The 23,832-nt window shown below is 43.3% G+C and overlaps 1 long non-coding RNA gene across 1 annotated transcript; it reads left to right on the top strand.

Moving 5' to 3' along the window:
• On the top strand, positions 1–22,988 carry LOC143809582 (uncharacterized). The gene is made up of 3 exons (XR_013222348.1): positions 1–529; positions 8,770–9,092; positions 21,771–22,988. It is a non-coding gene; the product is annotated as an uncharacterized LOC143809582 (long non-coding RNA).
• The last annotated feature ends 844 nt before the right edge of the window (positions 22,989–23,832 follow it).

Below are 23,832 nucleotides of genomic sequence, written 5' to 3'. Positions count from 1 at the left end.
TGAGTGAGAAATGAGATCAACGCAACAAGGAGAAATACCAGTAGGAGTCGTGCTGTAAGACGAGGCAACATCCTACTGAGGCGCGTAGCCGGTGGCCGGAAACGCCGAGGAAGTATTGAGCTCCAGGCCTTACTTCAAACCTATGGCAGGACAGTCAGTTATAGGCGAGCTGTCTCACTCAAATCACCTAAGACGACATAGGGGGCAACATTTGGAGAGGGGCGACACTAGGGTCCTGGAAGAGCTCCAAGCCTACCCGTCATACGGGTGCGTCCTAGCCATATCATCTGGGGGGACGAAGAAGAACATCATAATCGAGGTTGTGAGGGAACTTCAGAAACAGACACAAACAGTTGTGGGGACTATCCCGTAAGCACAGCAGGGGAGGACCACAACACACAAGCGCTAGAAGGTAAGCACAGATTTCCACCTGCAAAGGGAACTCTGGAGGTGCCATCGGACCGGCCGGACTCAGGTAGCCTGGTTAACCGTATTCCGGACTGAGGATCCTGAAGCCTTCAGTAAAGAGGTAAAGAGACTTCAACCTGGTGTCCTCGTTATTCACCGCGACCTGCACCACACCACAACAACATCACTCTCCACCTTCATTGGACGCCCCTCAGCAGGGTCACGGGCCGGGTCTAGCTACCGTGACAACCCCAGAACTGAGACAGAGAGGCCCGGTACCGGGTACCCCTCGGCCCTGCGGCAGTGGGGGCGCTCCACTTATGTAGTACTATTGATTCCGCAGGGCTTTACAGACATTATCATTTCTGTCCCCATTGGGTCTCACAAATCTAAATCTTAATGGGTATGTCCTTGGAGTGTGGGAGGAAACTGGAAAACCTGGAGGAAACCCACGCAAACACAAGGAGAACATGTAAACTCCTTGCAGATGTTGTTTGTAGTGGAATATAAGCGTTCATTATACTCACATACGGCTCACTCGGATCTGGTCCGATGGGTGTCCCTGGTCTTCTTATAGTTAACAATAAAGTAATTTTTTGGCACTCAACTTGTAGTATAGATGAATTTTTATTAGCAGTCTCTGGTATAAATGTTTCGGTCAAACAGCTGACCTTCTTCAGTACACCAACTGCTCATGGGGTGTCTGAGCAGATGAGGCACTAATGTGCAGAGAGTTTTATGTTTGATGCCATGGACACAAACATGATCCTAAATGGGTCCTATGGTCAATATTGATCAGAGGTGGCTCATAATGTGAGTCCAATCTTATTTTTGCATAGGCTGTAAATTATGTGGTTATATCCCACAGGTCCCATGCACAGCAGTTTGACACACAGATTCATCTACTTCTGCTAACAGAACCAGATTCCTTTTGAGGACCAGAAATTTACAGCCTATGCAAAAATAAGATTGGACTCATATTATGAGCCACCTCTGATCAATATTGACCATTGGACCCATTTAGGATCATGTCTGTGTCCATGCCATGAAACATAAAACTCTGCACATTCTTAGTGCCTCATCTACTCAGACACCCCATGAGCAATTGGTGTACTGAAGAAGGTCAGCTGTTTGACTTAAACGTTTATACCAGAGACTGCTAATAAAAATTCATCTATAGTATATACTACAAGTTGAGTGCCAAAAAATTACTTTATTATTAATCTGGTGTGGGAACCATTTTTTGAGCACCTTTACAGCTGTGCCACGTTATACATACACAATTCTTATAGTTAACGTCCTTCTTCCCTGCTTCATGTTGAAGACGCTTCCTATATCATCCACACAATGTCCTCCATCGCACTCCTGCATAGGCATACTTCTCCCTGGCCTGTTGACAGGAATGCAAAGTACTGTAGTGCGCATGCGCGAGGAAAGGCCAAAGAGCGCAAATGACCCGTAGAGAAAGCCAGTGCATGGGAACTACAGTGCTTTGCTCAACCCTTGGCAGGGCAAGTGAAAGTGTGCCTGTGTAGGAGCATCATAGGATCACTGTGTGGATGATGTAGGACATGTCATCCACATGAAGGAGGGCAGAGATCACAAGGGGCGAAGAACAGAGATGCCCACTGGACCGAACCGCACCGTCTGTGACTATAAAAAAAGAACTATTTTTGTGCCTTGCATAGGGGATTGGAGACAGACGTACTGCATACTAGAATGTACTAGAATGCTAAAAATGTGCAGGCCGTACCTTATATGAGGGAACCTGTCATGACCTGGTGGTTAAGAAGCAACATGGGACGAGCTCTGAGGAGGTTGTATCTGTACTGACCGCAGTTCCTAATCCTAACACCAACACTAGAAGTAGCCGTGGGATGTTCCTGTCACTCCCTAGACACCTCGTCACAGCCTGAGAACTAACTACCCCTAAAGATGGAAACAGAAAGCTATCTTGCCTCAGAGAAAACCCCAAAGGAAAGAGAGCCCCCCACAAATATTGACTGTGAGTGGAGAGGGAAATGACATACACAGAATGAAAACAAGATTTAGCAAAGGAGGCCAATTCTAACTAGATACACAGGATAGAAAAGGATACTGTGCGGTCAGTATTAAAAGCTAAAAATCCACACAGAGTTTACAAAAAAACTCCACACCGACTCACGGTGTGGAGGGGCAAATCTGCTTCCCCAGAGCTCCCAGCTAAGCTGAATATATCATACTGACAAGCTGGACAAGAAAAAACATAACATGAGCTGAACGATTAAGTCCACAGCAAGTGGACAACCAAAAGAAAAGCAATGACTTATCTTTTGCTGAAATGGACAGGCTATCAGAGAAATCCAAGGAGAGATCTGAATCCAACCAAGAAACATTGACAGCTGGCACTGGCTGAAGACCAGAGCCAGGCTAAATAGCAAAGCCAGGAGAGACGATCAGTGGAAGCAGCTGCTAATGCTAAACCCAAGGAGCAGCAGTTCCACTCAAAACCACCAGAGGGAGCCCAAGGGCAGAATTCACAAAAGTGCCATTTACAACCACCGGAGGGAGCCCAAGAACGGAATTCACAACAGTATTCCCCCCTTGAGGAGGGGTCACCGAACCCTCACCAGAGCCCCCAGGCCGATCAGGACGAGCCAAGTGAAAAGCATGAACCAAATCGGCAGCATGGACATCGGAGGCAACAACCCAAGAATTATCCTCCTGGCCATAACCCTTCAACTTGACCAGATACTGAAGCTTCCGCCTCAAAAAACGAGAATCCAAAATCTTCTCCACCACATATTCCAACTCCCCCTCAACCAACACAGGAGCAGGAGGATCAACAGAGGGAACCACGGGCACCACATATCTCCGCAACAAAGATCTATGGAAAACATTATGGATGGAAAAAGAAGCTGGAAGGGCCAAACGAAAAGATACCGGATTGATAATTTCAGAAATCTTATAAGGACCAATAAAGCGAGGCTTGAACTTAGGGGAAGAAACCTTCATAGGAACATGACGAGAAGATAACCAGACTAAATCCCCAACACGAAGCCGGGGACCAACACACCGACGACGGTTAGCAAAACGTTGAGCCTTTTCCTGAGACAACGTCAAATTGTCCACCACATGAGTCCAAATCTGCTGTAACCTGTCCACCACAGAATCCACACCAGGACAGTCAGAAGGCTCAACCTGCCCTGAAGAAAAACGAGGATGAAAACCAAAATTACAAAAAAAAGGCGAAACCAAGGTAGCCGAACTAGCCCGATTATTAAGGGCAAACTCGGCCAACGGCAAGAAGGTCACCCAATTATCCTGATCAGCAGACACAAAGCATCTCAAATAGGTTTCCAAGGTCTGATTGGTTTGCTCAGTTTGGCCATTTGTCTGAGGATGAAATGCTGAAGCAAAAGACAAATCAATGCCCATTCTAGCACAAAAGGACCGCCAAAACCTAGAAACAAACTTGGAACCTCTGTCAGACACAATATTCTCCGGAATGCCATGCAAACGAACCACATGCTGAAAAAATAATGGAACCAAATCAGAGGAGGAAGGCAACTTAGGCAAAGGTACCAAATGGACCATCTTAGAAAACCGGTCACAAACCACCCAGATAACAGACATCTTCTGGGAAACAGGAAGATCTGAAATAAAATCCATGGAAATATGCGTCCAGGGCCTCTCAGGGACCGGCAAAGGCAAAAGCAACCCACTAGCACGGGAACAGCAAGGCTTGGCCCGAGCACAAGTCCCACAGGACTGCACAAAACAACGCACATCCCGCGACAAGGAAGGCCACCAAAAGGACCTAGCAACCAAATCTCTGGTACCAAAAATCCCAGGATGACCAGCCAACACTGAACAATGAACCTCAGAAATTACCATACTAGTCCATCTATCAGGAACAAACAGTTTCCCCACTGGACAGCGGTCAGGTTTATCAGCCTGAAACTCCCGAAGCACCCGCCGCAAATCAGGGGAGATGGCAGAAAGAATCACCCCCTCCTTGAGAATACCAACCGGCTTAAGGACTCCCGGAGAATCAGGCAAAAAACTCCTAGAAAGGGCATCAGCCTTCACATTCTTAGATCCCGGAAGATACGAGACCACAAAATCAAAACAGGAGAAAAACAGGGACCATCGAGCTTGTCTAGGATTCAACCGCTTGGCAGACTCAAGGTAAATAAGATTCTTATGATCGGTCAAGACCGCAACGCGATGCTTGGCTCCCTCAAGCCAATGTAGCCACTCCTCGAATGCCCTCTTCATAGCCAACAACTCCCGATTGCCGACATCATAATTACGCTCAGCAGGCGAAAACTTTCTGGAGAAGAAGGCACATGGTTTCATCAAAGAACCATCAGAACTTCTCTGAGAAAAAACGGCCCCTGCCCCAATCTCAGAAGCGTCAACCTCAACCTGAAAAGGAAGAGAAACATCCGGCTGACGCAACACAGGGGCAGAAGTAAAATGACGTTTAAGCTCCTGAAAGGCCTCAACAGCCGCAGCGGACCAATTCATCACATCAGCGCCTTTCTTCGTCAAATCGGTCAGGGGCTTAACCACACTGGAAAAGTTAGCAATGAAACGGCGATAAAAATTAGCAAAGCCCAAAAATTTCTGAAGACTCTTCACAGATGTGGGTTGAATCCAATCATGAATGGCCTGGACCTTAACAGGATCCATTTCAATAGCCGAGGGAGAAAAAATGAAACCCGAAAAAGAAACCTTCTGAACTCCAAAAAGGCACTTAGACCCCTTCACAAACAAAGCGTTAGCACGAAGGATCTGAAATACCATCCTGACCTGTTTCACATGAGACTCCCAATCATCGGAAAAAAACAAAATATCATCCAAATATACAATTATGAATTTATCAAGATAATTCCGGAAGATATCATGCATAAAGGACTGAAACACAGATGGAGCATTAGAGAGCCCGAATGGCATCACAAGGTATTCAAAATGGCCTTCGGGCGTATTAAATGCTGTTTTCCATTCGTCACCCTGTTTAATACGAACAAGATTATACGCCCCTCGAAGGTCAATCTTAGTAAACCAACTAGCCCCCTTAATCCGAGCAAACAAATCAGAAAGCAAAGGTAAAGGGTATTGGAATTTGACCGTGATCTTATTGAGAAGGCGATAATCTATACAGGGTCTCAAGGAGCCATCCTTCTTGGCAACAAAAAAGAATCCCGCTCCCAACGGTGACGAAGACGGGCGAATATGCCCCTTCTCCAAAGACTCCTTAACATAACTTCGCATGGCGGCATGCTCTGGCACAGACAGATTGAAACGTCGGCCCTTAGAGAACTTACAGCCAGGAATCAAGTTAATAGCACAATCGCAGTCCCTATGAGGAGGAAGGGAGCTGGACCTGGGCTCATCAAATACATCCTGGAAATCCGACAAAAACTCAGGAACTTCAGAAGAGGGGGAAGAGGAAATTGACATCAAAGGAACATCACTATGTATCCCTTGACAACCCCAACTAGTCACAGACATAGATTTCCAATCCAGCACTGGATTATGTACCTGTAACCATGGAAAACTCAGCAAAACAACATCATGCAAATTATGCAACACCAGAAAACGACAATCTTCCTGATGTGCTGGAGCCATGTACATGGTCAACTGTGTCCAGTACTGAGGTTTATTCTTGGCCAATGGTGTAGCATCAATCCCCCTTAAGGGAATAGGGCTCTGCAAAGGCTGCAAGGAAAAACCACAGCGTCTGGCGAATTCCAAGTCCATTAAGTTCAGGGCAGCGCCTGAATCCACAAATGCCATAACAGAAAAGGACGATAGTGAGCAAATCAGGGTAACAGACAAGAGAAATTTAGGCTGTACAGTACTAATGGTAACAGACCTAGCGACCCTCTTAGTACACTTAGGGCAATCAGAAATAGCATGAGCAGAATCACCACAGTAAAAACACAGCCCATTCTGACGTCTGAATTCCTGCCGCTCTGCTCTAGTCAAAATCCTATCACATTGCATAGGCTCAGGACTCTGCTCAGAGGATACTGCCATATGGGCACCACCTTGCGCTCGTGCAGGCGCCGATCAATCTGAATGGCCAGAGACATTGATTCGTTCAAACCAGCAGGCGTGGGGAACCCCACCATAACATCTTTAAGGGCTTCAGAAAGACCCTTTCTGAAAATTGCTGCCAGGGCATACTCATTCCATTTTGTGAGCACAGACCACTTTCTAAATTTCTGGCAGTATACTTCTGCCGCTTCCTGACCCTGACACAGAGCCAGCAAGGTTTTTTCTGCCTGATCCACAGAATTAGGTTCGTCATACAGCAATCTGAGTGCTTGAAAAAATGCATCTACATTGAGCAATGCAGGATCCCCTGACTCAAGGGAGAATGCCCAGTCCTGAGGGTCTCCACGCAGCAGAGAAATGACAATCTTCACCTTCTGAATGGGGTCACCAGAGGAACGGGGTCTCAAAGCAAAAAACAATCTGCAGTTATTTTTAAAGTTCAGAAATTTAGATCTATCCCCAAAAAACAAATCAGGAGTAGGAATTCTAGGCTTTAAAACCGGAGTCTGAACAACATAATCTTGGATACTCTGTACCCTTGCAGCGAGTTGATCCACATGAGAGAACAAACCCTGAACATCCATGTCAGCGCCAGAATCCTGAACCACCCAGAGATTAAGGGGAAAAAAAAAAGACAAAACAGACTGCAAAGAAAAAAAAAATGGCTCAGAACTTTTTTTTTTCCCTCTTTTGAGATGCATTCAACACATTGCTGGCCAGCTGTACTGTTAGGACCTGGTGGTTAAGGAGCAACATGGGACGAGCTCTGAGGAGGTGGTATCTGTACTGACCGCAGTTCCTAATCCTAACACCAACACTAGAAGTAGCCGTGGGATGTTCCTGTCACTCCCTAGACACCTCGTCACAGCCTGAGAACTAACTACCCCTAAAGATGGAAACAGAAAGCTATCTTGCCTCAGAGAAAACCCCAAAGGAAAGATAGCCCCCCACAAATATTGACTGTGAGTGGAGAGGGAAATGACATACACAGAATGAAAACAAGATTTAGCAAAGGAGGCCAATTCTAACTAGATACACAGGATAGAAAAGGATACTGTGCGGTCAGTATTAAAAGCTAAAAATCCACACAGAGTTTACAAAAAAACTCCACACCGACTCACGGTGTGGAGGGGCAAATCTGCTTCCCCAGAGCTCCCAGCTAAGCTGAATATATCATACTGACAAGCTGGACAAGAAAAAACATAACATGAGCTGAACGATTAAGTCCACAGCAAGTGGACAACCAAAAGAAAAGCAATGACTTATCTTTTGCTGAAATGGACAGGCTATCAGAGAAATCCAAGGAGAGATCTGAATCCAACCAAGAAACATTGACAGCTGGCACTGGCTGAAGACCAGAGCCAGGCTAAATAGCAAAGCCAGGAGAGACGATCAGTGGAAGCAGCTGCTAATGCTAAACCCAAGGAGCAGCAATTCCACTCAAAACCACCAGAGGGAGCCCAAGGGCAGAATTCACAAAAGTGCCATTTACAACCACCGGAGAGAGCCCAAGAATGGAATTCTCAACAGGAACCATGGAAACAGGATCCCTTTAAACTTGACCCAAGGGGACAATATCTAACTATACTGCACTTTGGTACCCATTGCTAATGGCTCAGTGGTTAGCACTGTTCCTCTTGCAGAGCTGGGGTTCTGGGTTCACACCCACCAAGGACAACATCTGCAAGGAGTTTTGCATGTTCTCCCCATGTTTGCATGGGTTTTCTCTGGTTTCCTCTCAATCTACAGACTTACTGATAGGGAAATTAGAATTAGCGTAGTATCCAGAGGCTGGATGCGCTACCAGGAGACAGGCCATTACACCAGGAGATGTGGAGGGGGCTGTTTAAAATAAGTGTTTAAAATATATATTTTTTAAAAGTTTTTATTGAGCAAGCATAGTAAAACATACTGTGATGACACAGTATTTCATCTTAATTATGCTATACTTATATTTTCAGTGGGTCAAGAGACCTGTGAACAATAGTCTGAATCTGAATGTTGACTCTTGAAGTGATGTTTGTGAATTGTTGAATGGCTGCTGTTTGCCTCCTATATCAACTCCTACAGGTTCTTTATCCTTGGAGGACAGGGACACAGGGTCATTGAACAATCTATCTTTACAAGCATATTGATTACCCATTGTATAAATCCATGTAGCTTGTTGAAATGCCAAACTGTGCAGGACAAACTATGCAGATTGACTAAAGAGTCAAACCATGAGAGTTTATCTCATTCCACCTTCCCCTTAACATGTGGATGATGACGTGAACCACAGTTGTGGGTATAAAAAGGATCTATATCTTTCTGCAGAAAGACTCAACAGAACAACAGCCAAGGCACCATGGCACCAGCAAGGGGAACACAGATTTGACATTCTACAGGATGCCAGCTTAAGGGACCATGGCCCTAGTTGGAAGAATACAGATCTGCTCCATTGACTATCACTGAAACCATGGAGACATTTGAGGAAACCAGGTTGGGACCCTCCGGTCACCTGATCATGTGCCTCAATGGACTGTCGGCTTCCTAAGCTTTTCTTTACCTCCTCACTGTGGGTGGCCACTAAAATCTGGGTGCTACTGGTGGAGTGAGTAGGCCCTGGATCCCCCAAAGTTGCAGCTTCTCTAATCCAGGTGAGTCTGCGGAAGGGTGAGACTGTAATTTTGCACTATCTTGGGTATTTGCTGGGACTGTTCTATATGTTAGACTTGTCATTAGATGTTGATCACCCATGTGTGGGTGAAGTAACCCCACCTATCAGCATATCCAGGGCTTCATCAGGGTGATGTATTTGTTAGACAATTAAGGTTTATAACACATACACACAAACTAAGCTCCTTATGAGCTATATAAAAACAACTTGGTTTATGCTTCTAGTACCTGTCCTCACTCAGAACCCACTGTAGTTACCCAATTGCATTTCCCATATCTCTAATGTTGCACAACAACTTTCAAAGGTGTAAATCCATTAGCCAGTCATTGGACATATCGTCACTTCCTTTGCATGCACTCCAGTTCTTGTAATTTTTTACCATTTTGGAATAGCGGCTGCAAAGCTGAGTAAAACAAAGTTTTAATTGTTGTTTTTTTAGTTCTCTCTTTTTTGTGAAGATATTAGCCTGTAAAGTTTAGTTTATAGTTTATTTAAAGCTCAGGCATTACTGGAGATTTGGCTCTGGTAGTGTATAGTTCTTTCCCTGCATGAGGTTGAATAATCATAAGCAGGCAGTATCATGCATGGTAGAAATTACATTATTTCCTCTTCTCACTGATCTCTGTAGCTACTTTGGACAGTTGCAGTAGATCTAAGTTAAGTGTTATTACAAACACTTCTAAATTTCATCTCGCGTCAAGTCAGTGTAGAGAGAGAGAGAGCTGGCAGGACTATGAAATGAGATCTGCAAGAGTTTGTAATGATACATAACGCCACTCTGGTTTATCTTTACACAGTAGCTACAGAGATGAGTGAGAAGATGGCTTTTTTTTCTCCCCTGCATAATATACATAACGCCACTCTGGTTTATCTTTACACAGTAGCTACAGAGATGAGTGAGAAGATGGCTTTTTTTTCCTCCCCTGCATAATATACATAGCGCCACTCTGGTTTATCTTTACACAGTAGCTACAGAGATCAGTGAGAAGATGGCTTTTTTTTCTCCCCTGCATAATACTGCCTACTTACGATTGGTAAACCTCATACAGGGGAAGAAGAACACGCCCCGAGAGACAAATCTCTGGTAACACCCATGAATATTAATTTAAACTTTACAAGCGAATATCTCTGCAAAAGAGAGGAAAAATATAAAACTAAAAGCTACGATTTACTCAGCTCTGCAGGTACTATTCTATGATGTCACCAGTTTAACATGTCCAAACTGGTAAAAGGTCCTCTTTAACTAAAAGAACAAAAAACATACAAGCAAAAGATTTCTTAGTTTTTTAAAAATGTAAAAAATTACTGCAGAACTTAGAAGCAGTTTAATTGTTCCAAAAATAGATATATAGAAATGTCAACATAAAGTAGACATATGGTAAATTAAATTATATTTTTTGTGTGACATGACTGTCTAAGGTAAAACTAAATTCTTAAGTTATTTAGCATGGAAAAAAAATAGATGATTGATAAGGGGATATTAATTTCTAGCATACAATCAAATATCACAGCCATCAAATCCCTAGCCAGTTTAAGTACTGTATTTGATGTATGTTATCACAAGCACACCTGATACAACTAATAAAGCCTTTGATGAGGTGCTTGAGACAACTGTGTGCACTATTGAGGAAATCTATTCCAGGGGCGAAATACTTCTGAGACTGCAGTAGTAAATAAACATGGCATTTTGTCTTACATTGGAGAAACCACATTATATTAGTTGTATTGAGCTATTTAAATATTTATTGGTTCGGTTTATTGCAAATAGCAGAAATGTAGAAAAATTTGCTAATAAACTTAATTTAAAATGGGGGTTGAGTAATTTTGATTGCAACCATATTTTAAAGAAGAAAACAAGAATGAAAGTGTTCTCTAGAGTAATATTGTTTTGATATACGAAATAGAAGTCTCAAATAATCTGTTTCGTCTCACCTGGCAAGTAAATGAGTAGATGGCAGAATTGATCCAACAAGTTGGGGATTTGGGGGATAGACTGCGCAATTATAAAGGGGGCTAAGAAAACCACCACAAAGAAAATTTAAGGTTTTTTATCTGAATGATTCTTCTGGGTCTCAATTACCAGATAATTGCAAAATAACAGAGATATTGACACATTGGTGAAGATTTTTTTCTGAAGAGTGGTCTAAACTTATAAGCAGTCTACAGAAATGGCCACTATAGCTTATAAGTAATAAATGCAAGAAGTCATTTTGTAACTGCAAATATAGCATAACTTTAAAAAAAGTAATGTAAAGAGGTGTTTGCATGTCTGTATGTCATCAGTGTGACACGTATCGGCGCCTGGAAAAAACCATACAGTTTACGCTGTTCCCAGGCACCAGGGGCTGAAGGCAGCTCTCATCATTGTAGTTTGGTCTCCCTCAGATCAGCATGACCAGGCAACATTGATGGGAGTTGTATTCAGCATCTGCTATGTACATCATGTATTAAATAAACAATTTAAAAAAAATGACGTGAGCTCCCTTGTAATTTTTATTAACAGCAGAGGGTAAGCTGACCGTGTGGGCTGATGTTAATAATCTGGTAAAGGGGCCAATATCTTAAAGGTTCCCAGGCTATTAACAGTTACAGCTGTTTGCTTAGCCTTTACTGGTTAGATTACGGGAACCACAGAAAAAAAGACATGGGGCCCCCCTATAATTTCTAACCAGCAAACACTAAACAGATAGCTGTAGGCTGACATTAATAGCCTGGGAAGGGGCCAAGGATATTGCCCCCCTTACCAGGCTAAGAACACTCAGCCGACTCAGAAATGGCGCATCCATAAGATGCGCCAAATCTGGTGTTTAGCCTCTCTCTTCCCACTTGGCCTTTTTCGATGACAAGTGGGGAAATAGATTTGGGGTTGATGTCAGCTGTTTTATGGCCTCTGACACCAAGCCCAGGGGTTAGTAAATAAGAGGTGTCTTTAAGACTCCCCCATTACTAACCATCATAGTCAAATATAAAAAAGGCAAAGATATGGCAAAAAGTCCTTTAATTGAAAGAATGACACCCTCATTTATTTGAAATAAACACTCCCCGCCCTCTTTTTCCCATTTATTACCGCAAAATTAATAATAATAAAACACCATATTCCTCATCTGTCCAATGAAAATTCATTTGTCCCACAAAGAGCCCAACTCTGCTTCACTGGATTGCATGGCTGAGCGATGGCATTATGTGACCATTCAGCCATGAATCCAGGAGACACTCAGCTGAGCTTGATACGCAACTTTAGTGACCAGCCGTAACATCATTGAGGTCACTGCAGGTCACAGCCAGCTGTTCCCGTGGTCAGCTCAGTGGGAGTGGGATGATGAACTGCAATATCCTTCATGACATCACCGCTAGCACCGTAGAGCTAATGGCTGTGATTAATAACCTGGGAACCTTTTGGGACATTGACCCCTTTCCCAGATTAACATCACCCCACAGCAGTCAGTTTTCCCTCTGCTGGTTATATAAAGTATGCGGGAGCTGATGCCATTGTTTTTTAATTGTTTATTTAATGCACGATGTACATAGCGGGTGCTGAATACAATTTCCATCATTGTCGACTGCTCACGCTTATCTCAAGGAGACCAGTCGACCATGATGAGATCTGCCTTCAGCATCTGACACCTGTGAGCAGCATGAACTGTATGGCTTTTTCCAGGTGCCGGTACATGTGTCAGACTGATGTGGCACACAGATGCCACATGTATGTAACACATGGACACAGAGAGCATCGGTACTGTTTTTCCTGTACTGGAAATATCAGGACATGTGAATGAAGCCTTAGTCTGTAGCATTTTCTAAATTATCCTGAAATAGTCAGTTTGTAGAAATCTTGCAGAAAACACAGGCATTAATCTACTGCTTTATCAGTTCCATCTTCACCTAGTGCCTGCCTGAAGCCTGGACATTTAGGCAAGGGGGTGGGACTAAGTAAACTTTTATCCTACTGCACAGAGGGCAGTGCAGGGGAGTCTTCTGCTGTAGCCATTTTTTTTTTAAAGGAATCTGTCAGTAGGATCCACCCTCCTAAGTCAACTATATAAGCATGTAGGTCATAGGAAGCTGAATGATACAATAATATCTGGGATCTGATGTCTTTTTCAATAAAAATCCACATTTTTAATAAATGTAAATGAGCTGTTAAGAGCTATAGGCCGGACATAAATCTCCCCAAGAATCTGCTTCCATAGCTTATTGTAAATGAAAGGGGTCATTACCAGGGTGAGACATGTAGATCAAGAGAGCAGACTGTCAGTCATTACATGTATTATACTGGTAACTGACTTTTCATTTAAAATAAGCTCTGGTTGAAAATTCTCAGGTAGATCTATGTGCTGCCCATAGATCTTAACAGCCCACTTACATATTAAGAAAAATGTGTGTTTTCTCTTCGCCACGACAGCACCCACTGAGAGAGGGGATCCGCCCCTAGGAACAGGAAACCCTACGGAGAGATAAAAGGGCGGTCCCCCTCGCTCCCACAGTTTGGTTTCCTGTTCCTACGGGAATCCACGGAGAAGAGGATGCCCAGCCTGGATGCCGCTTGTGCGGTTTACCTGAGAGGACGGCAAGGGCTCCAGAGCTGGATGCAGCGTCGGGGGTTCCTTTTCAGCTTCCCCCCTCTGCTGGCAGGCGCAGTGAGGCCAGAGCTGTGGGAGTTTCTGGCTCATGGGAATCCACCTGGGGATCGTCTGTGGGACCAAGCGCGAGAGGACCGCTTGTAGAGCGTTCTGGCAGCATGGAGGTCCATTGTTTCCCCGGGAGGATTGCGGTATCCTCCGGGGTGAGGGAGGAGACAGACGGCACCTGCGCTGATTCCGGTGGCAGCGCAGGCGCATAATGCAGGGCCGCGACCCGGAAGTGGTTAGCACTTCCGGGTTCAACCGGAAGAAGATGGCGGCCCCCATATGAAAAGGACGCCGGCGCATCGCCCCGGCGTCCACAATGGATTCATCGCAGATCCCTGCGATGCTTTCTGTAGAAGACACCGCCGCATCTACCCCACGTACTCGTGGCAGCAGCAGTCGCTCTAAGCAGAGCGGATCCTCAAGGAAAAAGTCGGACCAGGCTGGTCCTTTGTCTCGGTCTCCCCCTCGTCAATCGGTACTGTCAAGGCTTCACTGGGGTAAGTGTGCATCTACCCACATAGGCTGACTAGTGTTCCCTTTTCCTTCTACACACCTAGGGAAACAAAACTGAAAAAACGAAACACAAACAGTGTGCATTATGTCTCCGGCCCCTCCCGGATAGTTACCAAAAGAGGCTTTGTAAGTTATGTATTGATTCCACCTTGCGGGAGGAAGCCTCAGTTAAATCAGAGGACATCAGGCTTCTAATCAGACAGGAGTTACAAGCCTTACATAGTATAGATAAAGAACCGCGTGCCAAGGGTAAAAGAGGATACGAATCCCCTATATCTGATCCATCCTCTGACGTGGAGAAAGCAGACTCTGATATTTCCCACGAATATGTATCCTCTGAGGAAGACCAGGATACATGCTTTCCCACCGACAGTATTGACAACCTTGTCAGGTCTGTGTGTAATACGATGGGCATCGAGGATTCTAAAGTCCCCAGAACACAGCAGGATATTATGTTTGCCGGCTTATCGGAAAAGAAAAGGCCTTCTTTTCCGGTGATAGCAGCAATAAAAACTTTAGTTAAAAAAGAGTGGGAAAGCCAGGGCAAAAGAGGATTGCCTACATCCTCAAAAAGACGGTACCCCTTCAATGATGAAGAGTTTTCGACATGGACAAAAGCACCCAAAGTGGACGCTGCGGTAGCATCCACATCAAAAAAATCCTTGCTACCTGTGGAGGATTCTGGCTCATTACAAGACCCGTTAGACCGTAAAGCCGACTCACTATTAAAAAGAGCCTGGGAGTCGTGTACGGGAGCCTTCAGGCCATCTATCTCCGCTACTTGCACCACCAGATCTATGTTGGTCTGGCTGAGTGACTTGGAGGAAGGACTTAAAAATGGTCTTTCTAGAGACAAACTGATGTCCTCTATACCCTTAATTAGAGGAGCTGCAGCTTTCCTGGCGGATTCATCTGCCGACTCTATACGCCTGGCGGCCAAATCAGCAGGTCTCACAAATGCGGCACGTAGAGCCCTATGGCTCAAGGGCTGGAAAGGCGATCCCCAGACGAAGTCCAAATTGTGTGGCCTCCCATGTCAGGGTGAGTACCTGTTTGGTACCAAACTGGACGAAATATTAACTAAGGCGGGAGAAAGAAAGAAAGGCTTCCCTAATAATAATTACCTTCCATTCTATAGGAAAGCATTCCGGAAGCCAATATTTAATAAAAGAAAAGATTTTAAAAACCAAGATCGCTGGACCCCTAGAGACACCAAACAGAGGGGTGCATTCTTTGGGAAGCGCCCTTTTAAAACTGAAGACAAGCCCCGTTAAGGCAGATCTACCTGTGGGAGGTAGATTATCCTCCTTCTCAAACCAATGGAGAAGAATAACATCGAACGTTTGGGCAAATAGCCTCGTCACCTCTGGCTTAAAGTTAAAGTTTGCCCGAGTCCCTTCGGACTCATTTCTATTGACTTCTTTAAAATCACAGTCTCAACAGGAAGCATTACAGCAAGAAGTAATGAATCTTCTATCCAAAGGAGTTTTGGTGGAGGTTCCATTTCTTCAGCAGGGGAAAGGGTTCTATTCCCCGCTATTTCTAATTACAAAACCTGATGGATCATTCAGAACCATCATAAATCTTAAAAAGCTGAACACCTTCTTAGAAAATCAAACCTTTAAAATGGAATCTATTCGATCCACCGTAAAACTCCTGTTTCCCCATTGCTTTATGGCGGTTCTGGACTTGAAAGATGCGTATTACCATCTGCCAATCTTTAAAGAACATCAACAGTTTCTCCGCGTAGCGGTTGTGTTGAATGGTTGTGTCCGGCACTTTCAGTATACGGCAATGCCCTTTGGGCTATCAATTGCTCCAAGGGTGTTCACTAAACTAATGTCAGAGATCATGTCATATTTAAGATTAAAAGACACCCTCATAATCCCATACCTAGACGACCTTCTAGTAGTGGGTAAATCCCCCTCACAATGTCAGCAAAGATTATGTCGTATGATTTCATCCTTGCAGGACTTAGGATGGTTAATAAATTGGGAAAAATCTAGGCTAATCCCTACTACTCGTCAGGTATTTTTGGGAATTATATTAGATTCTGTAAGTCAAAAATGTTTTCTCCCGGAAACTAAACAGATAACAGTTAGGAATAAAGTTCAGTCTATACTAGATAAATCTATAATTTCCCTCCGTGAAGGTATGTCCTTGCTTGGCTCCTTCACATCATGTATCCCAGCGGTTCCATGGGCCCAGTTCCACTCGAGGTGCTTACAGTATACAATTTTACATGAGGAGATAAAATTACAAGGGCGGTTAGACGGTAAAATTTCCCTTTCTAATGAAGTAATCCAATCCGTAACCTGGTGGCTACAACCAGATCATCTAGTTAGCGGAGGTTCCCTGGGAGGTTAAACCCTCAAACATAATATTTACGGATGCCAGCCCTCATGGTTGGGGGGCACACTTGGGGGACCAGGTTGTCCAAGGGTTGTGGTCGGTTACGGAATTAGGCGACTCATCTAATAAAAAAGAACTAAAAGCCATCTATCATGCCCTATGTGAATTCCTCCCACAGTTGCACGGAACACATACCAGGGTACTCTCAGACAACATGACATCAGTGGCTTACGTCAACCATCAAGGCGGAACGAGATCAGGCACTCTCATGTCTATAACCGAAAACATCTTGACTATAGCCGAAAATCATCTTCTGTCCTTATCAGCACTTCATGTCCGAGGGATAGACAACGCAAAAGCAGACTTTCTCAGTCGTCATACCCTCCATCAGGGGGAGTGGGTGTTAAATCGTCGGATATTCAAGATGATAACTATAAAATGGGGTATGCCCGACATAGATCTCTTCGCTACAAGAGACAACAGGCAAGTAAAAACATTCGCCTCAATGTTCCGATCCGACAACCCCGATATTCTCGACGCCCTCCAGATCCCGTGGACATTTCAGAAAGCATATGCCTTTCCCCCAATGGTTCTTCTTCCAACGGTAATCAGGAAGATAAGAGAGGACAGAGCGAATATAATCTTAATTGCCCCATTTTGGCCAAAGAGACCATGGTTTTCCCTGCTCAGAGCCATGTCCGTCTCGGATCCATGGATTCTCCCAGAGAATCAAGATCTGCTTTTCCAGGGGCCCTTCAACCACCCTCATGTGAAGGGTCTACGGTTGACAGCCTGGGATTTGAGAGGCAGCTATTAAAGCTAAGGGGCTTCTCTGAGAAAGTAATTGATACCCTATTGCTGAGTAGGAAAAGATCCACTACATCAATATATGTGAAAGTATGGAAGAAATTTCTAAGCCTCTATCCCTCAGCCCTGTCAAAGGAAATTCCAGTCTCTATTATTCTTGAATTTCTTCAAAGAGGACGTGATTTAGGCCTTTCAGTTAATATCTTAAGAGTGCAAATTTCTGCGTTAGGGGCTTTGTATAGTCACAACGTTGCAGGAGATAGGTGGATATCCAGATTCATTTCAGCCTGCCAGAGGGCAGAACCAGTCCATATTCCCCATTCACCGCCTTGGGATGTTAATCTGGTCCTTGAAGCCTTAACAGATCACCCATTTGAGCCTCTACATTCTGCTCACATTAAACATGTCTCCCTCAAGACGGCTCTTCTTGTCGCCTTAGTGTCGGCAAGAAGGGTAAGTGACATACAGGCGCTATCAGTAGATCCTCCGTTTATGTCAATATTGCCAGATAGGATTGTCCTAAAAACAGACCCTTCCTACTTGCCTAAAATGTGTACTAAATTCCATAGATCTCAAGAAATTCTTCTTCCTACCTTCTATGATAACCCTACAAATCAGGAAGAAAAGTACCATACTTTAGATGTGAGAAGGGCTGTAATAACCTATCTAGATAGGACTAGTCCCTGGAGGAAGAGCAGGGCTCTCTTTGTTTCCTTCCAGGGTCAAAAGAAAGGAGCTGGTGTTACAAAAGGCACATTATCCCGATGGATTCGGGAGGCGATATACCTGGCCTATTCGTCTAAAGGGGAAGATCCACCTGAGACTGTAAAGGCACATTCCACCCGGGCGATAGCATCATCCTGGGCAGAGCGAGGGGAGGTTCCAATAGAACTTATATGTAAGGCCGCAACCTGGTCGTCTCCTACTACCTTCTATAGTCACTATAGACTAGATTTATCTGCCTCCACTGACTTGTGTTTCGGTAGATCAGTTCTTAACACAATAATCCCCCCCAAATAACTATCTCTGAAAGTCTCTCAGTGGGTGCTGTCGTGGCGAAGAGAAAACACCGGATTACGTACCGGTAATGCTCTTTTATAGAGCCACGACAGCACCCCTTCACTTCCCTCCCTTATATATATTAGTTTGCATATGAGCACTATTAAGGGTGATTTGGTTCTTGTAAATATACGTAATTTAGTTAAGATAGAATGTTAATATAGAATGACATACTAAAACTGGTGGGCGGTTCCTCGCAATCTCTGTAACCCAAACTGTGGGAGCGAGGGGGACCGCCCCTTTTATCTCTCCGTAGGGTTTCCTGTTCCTAGGGGCAGATCCCCTCTCTCAGTGGGTGCTGTCGTAGCTCTATAAAAGAGCATTACCGGTACGTAATCCGGTGTTTCTCGGGAATCAAATATTGGATCGCAGATATCAAGGTATCATTTTAATCAACTTCCTATGACATGTGTGCCCATATACACTGTTTAGGAGGGTTGATCCTATTGACAGATTCCTTTTAAAGCCACACACAGAACAGTGAGGAGGAAGAGGAGGACGTGGCTGAGTTACTGAGACACACACCAGAGATCTTTTCATATTTCTCAGATTTGATTGCAATATAGCACAATTTAGGAATAAAGAAAAATAGATTAAGAGTTGAATGGCTGCAATATGTTTTCTTGTTTTTATGCTTTTTTGTGTTAATACAATCACTAGACCAAGCCAGAAGAGTGCATCCCTGCCTTAAAGAGAATTGTTGGTCTTTTTTACAATACAATAAAAAGGCATAAATAAAAATAGAAAAAACATTAAAATATGTTATCTTTATTTTTTTTTTTGCATTTTTCTTTATTTTTTTCTGTGATTTCCTGAAAGCCCCCTAAATTGTTTTACTTCTGCTTTTGAGGAAAAAAAGGATGATGTGAACACGGCCTTAAAATCACAATAATGCCTGACTAAACTCTAGAATAATGTAGATATTTCAGAGTCTTGAACTAACCTCTCCAAGGCAATGTATTTTTCCATAAAACTAACTTCCAGGAGTTTAATTTCACAAGTCTGTTCTTAGCCCTGTTCCAATATTTTCATTCTTATGTATTGGCCTTTCCAATAAAGATCTTTCAGGATTTAATTAACCAGTTTTTCAGTTTTTCTCAAGAATGCCCTTAAAATTATATTTTAAGTGATGGGATTTTCTATAAAACTTCTGAAATTCATCATGGAAGTATTGATCAACAATTATATCTCCCTGGTTAAAGATGACATCAGAGTCTCTCGAGTTCTGAAGAAATAAAGAAAAAGATCGATAGTTTTGACAGTCCATTTCTAGATTTCTTAGCTGCCCATACAATATTATTATAAAAGAAATGAGAAAGAGACGGCAAAAACAATTTGTACAATTTTCTTTTTGGTCGGAAAATAAAGAAAGGAATTTGTCAAGATTCAGAGTAAATATAGGAAATGTAATTGCCCCCATTGGCAAGTTCATGATGAAATATCTATTTGTCCACAAAGTATTTAACTCTATCTACACAAGCATTTGTTCTCCGTACCAGTGCTTGGTAGATTTCATCATAAATCAGTCATATTAATATACCAATGATTAAGCCAGACCATAAGTCCTGAGCGTGCATCTGTATTGCCGCCAATCATTTACCGACACAAGAGTTTAGTAACTAACGCATCATTTTGAGATTTTACCTGGACAAAATGGGTGCAATTTTATAATTTACCATGAATTGGGACTCAGATGTTGCAAGGTATGTTATGGTACGTCAACCCCTTTTCGAAATATGACATATATCTCTAACTGTAGTGTAAACCTTAGATGCTGCAGTCAATCTTCAATACAGTATCTAAGTGGTTAGACAGAGTGGAGCCCCTCGCCATCAACCAGGACTTGTGTCCACCATCATGGCACTCCTATGCAGGGGTGTACATAGAAATCATGGGGCCACATAGCAGAAATCCTAATTGCCCACTCCACCCACAAGATAGAAAAATAATTAGTATTTGGCTCACAACTTTGCAGCCCTTACAAAGTAATTTTGCCCCTATTGAAGCCCCCTTAGTGTTCTCACGCATTAAGATACCCTTTTCAAGGCCCCTTCCCCTTGGGAGAGCAATTACGCGAAACGCGCGTCGGGAGTGTGGTGGGCTCATCGATCCTTCCTTATGGATAAGCAATTATTATATACTAAATAGAATATACCGCTTCCAGCTTTATTTCAGGTTGTGGGCACTGTGATTCAATATTGCTATGACTTTTTATGAAGACCGATTTTCATGTGGTTTATGCTGGTATTTGAGTGTGATGTTTTTACATCATTTCCTATTTACTAGACCTTGACGTATATAATGGTTATTTTAAATATTTCTAAATAAATTATTATTTTATAATACTTTTGTGGTGTTTTGTGGCGACTCCAACATTCGTCCTATTTCTTGTGTGTTTAATTCATAGGATTTCTCCACTGTTTAGTTATGTATCACTCTCACATTAAAATAGGGGGGGGGACCTTGTACCTATGTTTCCAACCTGGGTATGTAATATGTGCGCTATAAATATTGTTTCAGATATGTGTATATATAATACTTGCCATCACAGCTTTTTTTTTTTTTTAAAGGGAACCTGTTACCCCCAAAATCGAAGGTGATCTAAGCCCACCAGCATCAGGGGTTATCTACAGCATTCTGTAATGCTGTAGATAAGCCCCCGTTGTAACCTGAAAGATGAGAAAGAGGGGTTAGATTATACTCACCTGGGCGGGCCGTCCGATCCGATGGACATCGCGGTCCCGTCTGGGGCCTCCCATCTTCATAGGATGACGTCCTCTTCTTGTCTTCACGCTGCGGCTCCGGCGTACTTTGTCTGAGCAGAGCAAAGTACTGCTGTGCACAGGCGCTGAGCCTCTCTGACCTTTCCCGGCGCCTGCGCACTGCAGTACTTTGCTCTGCCCTCAACAGGACAGACAAAGTTTGCTTGCGCCGGAGCCGCAGCATGAAGACAAGAAGAGGACGTCATCGTAAGAAGATGGGAGGCCCCGGACCGGACCGCAGTGGGACCCCCCCTGGGTGAGTATAATCTAACCTCTTTTTCTCATCTTTCAGGTTACATCGGGGGCTTATCTACAGCATTACAGAATGCTGTAGATAAGCCCCTGATGCCAGTGGGCTTGGTTCACCTTCGATTTTGGGGGTGACAGGTTCCCTTTAAATTCAAGCCAAAATCGATTGCCATCTCAATTGACAAGTTCTATTCATCGCACTGAGAACAGTGTAAAAATTAAGAATAAAAATTCCACCCTCCAGTTCCCCCCCATACCCCCCCATAAAATTATTTTCTATCTTTTCAGCAAATTGTATGGTAAAGTGAAAGGTGTCATTCAAAATGTCAATTCTTCCTGCAAAAAATAAGCCCTCGTATAGCTATGGCTGTCAGAAGATGATTAAGAAAGAAAGATTAAAAGAAAGCTTGGCTGTGGCAGGAAAGTGTTAATCTATATATTTTATTTATAATATTATTCTTGTTGTTGTTATTATTGTTCTTAGAATTATTATTGTTGTTTTTATTATTTTTGTTGTTGTCCCCTTATTATTTTTGTTATTGTTGTTGTTGTCCCCTTCTGCTCAGTTATATTTATTGAAAATTAATGTGATCTTCAGTTACTACACATATTATATAGTTAATAGATAATTCTACCTACTACTAGCCTTTCTCTAATCAGTGCTCAATGTTCAGGAGCTATAAAAAAAAAACTGCAGATATAACGTTTATATGAAACATCTTAAGATACAAAGTGCAAAAGTACGCCAGATAAACTTTAAGGAAATCTATTAAAAATGAAATATATGGACTGCAATCAATTCAAATGCAAAATAAATGAATGTATAATTCTTCAGCTCTGTTGCTATGGCGCTCTTAAATCATCAGTGGAAGAACCTACTGGTATGAAAAAGTCACATCATTCATCAAGTAGAGATTGCTTGTTTCCAGCTATGAACAACGTAATTAACACACAAGAACAACTGCACAACAAGATTATTGATAAGTAACACAAGCAGTTTCATTTACGAGTCGCTCAATATGCTCGGAGTACAGTGAAAGGAGTTTTCCGATTACCTACAATGACTTTAATAAAGTCATGTTTTTAAAAAACAAATAAAACAACTTGGTAGCTTACTTTAATTAAATATATAGTGTTGATTTGTGAGATAAAGAAAATACATTTAGACCCTGAAGAAAATTCAGGCAAAGTTCACGCAACTAGGATCTTGTTCAGCTACGTGGTAGTATGTGCTGCCCTATTTCTTCCGGAGCAGAAGTCTGCCATAATTGGCACCTGTTCAGATTTCTGTGGGCACAGTTGGAATAAATGGAATACATTGAAAACTGTAAAAAGCGGAGCATGCACAGTATCAAGTAACAATGGTTGTAGGAAACTGAGCATGTGCAGCAACAAGCAGTAGATGCACATGCTCTGTAGCATCCAAAGGTGTCTACGCATTCCAGGAGCAAAACTTCTTCTAATTAATGCAGAATGCTGTTGAGGAAGAAAAAAGTAATGAAAACAGTGTTGACTCGACCAAGAGTAGGATGTGTTGTGGATTCTGTTTGTGGGCTCCCTCTGGTGGTTACTGCTGGTACTGGGTGACTTTGGTGGGTTGCGGCCTTTGGTTTCCACCTGTCCATCAGAGGCTGGGTGTTTCCTATTTTACCTGGCCTTTCTGTCATTCCCTTGCCGGCTATCAATGTATTCAGATGTGCTCTGTTTAGTTCCTGCATACCTGCTCCCAGATCTTTCAGGATAAGCTAAGTGCTGATTTTCAGTTGTTTGTTTTTTTAGTCCAGCTTGCTTATTATGTCTCTATGCTAGCTGGTAGCTCTAGTGGACTGAGGTTCTCCCCATGTGCCATGAGTTGGCACATGGGTTCTTGTAATCTCAGGATGGTTTTTGATTAGGGTTTTTTGCTGACCGCTCAGACCCCTTTTGTATCGTTCTGCTTTCTAGTTTACAGCGGGCCTCAATTTGCTAAACCTATATATATCATCTCTATGTGTGTGCCTTCCTCTCATTTCACCGTCAATACATGTGGGGGGCAACTATACCTTTTGGGGTTCATTCCTCTGGAGGCAAGTGAGGTCTTTATTTTCTCTGCAGTACTAGTTAGCTCTTAGGCTGGTGCGTGGCGTCTAGAACCAACGTAGGCACGCTCCCTGGCTATCTCTAGTTGCGTTTGTCAGGCGTAGGGCAGCGGTCAGCCCAGGTTCCATCACCCTAGAGCTCGTCCGTTATTTATTTGTACCTTGCTTGTCCTGTGCTATCCCCTAGCCATTGGGATTCATGACAGTATAGCCGGCCCACAAAGTGTTAATTGTTTGGGCTGAAGCAGGAGAAAAAGAAGTGTTTAAGGGAA

This window comes from Ranitomeya variabilis, chromosome 2 (genome assembly GCF_051348905.1).
Source record: "Ranitomeya variabilis isolate aRanVar5 chromosome 2, aRanVar5.hap1, whole genome shotgun sequence".
In the NCBI taxonomy this organism is placed as follows: domain Eukaryota; kingdom Metazoa; phylum Chordata; class Amphibia; order Anura; family Dendrobatidae; genus Ranitomeya; species Ranitomeya variabilis.
This window is presented reverse-complemented; position numbering and strand designations above follow the sequence as displayed.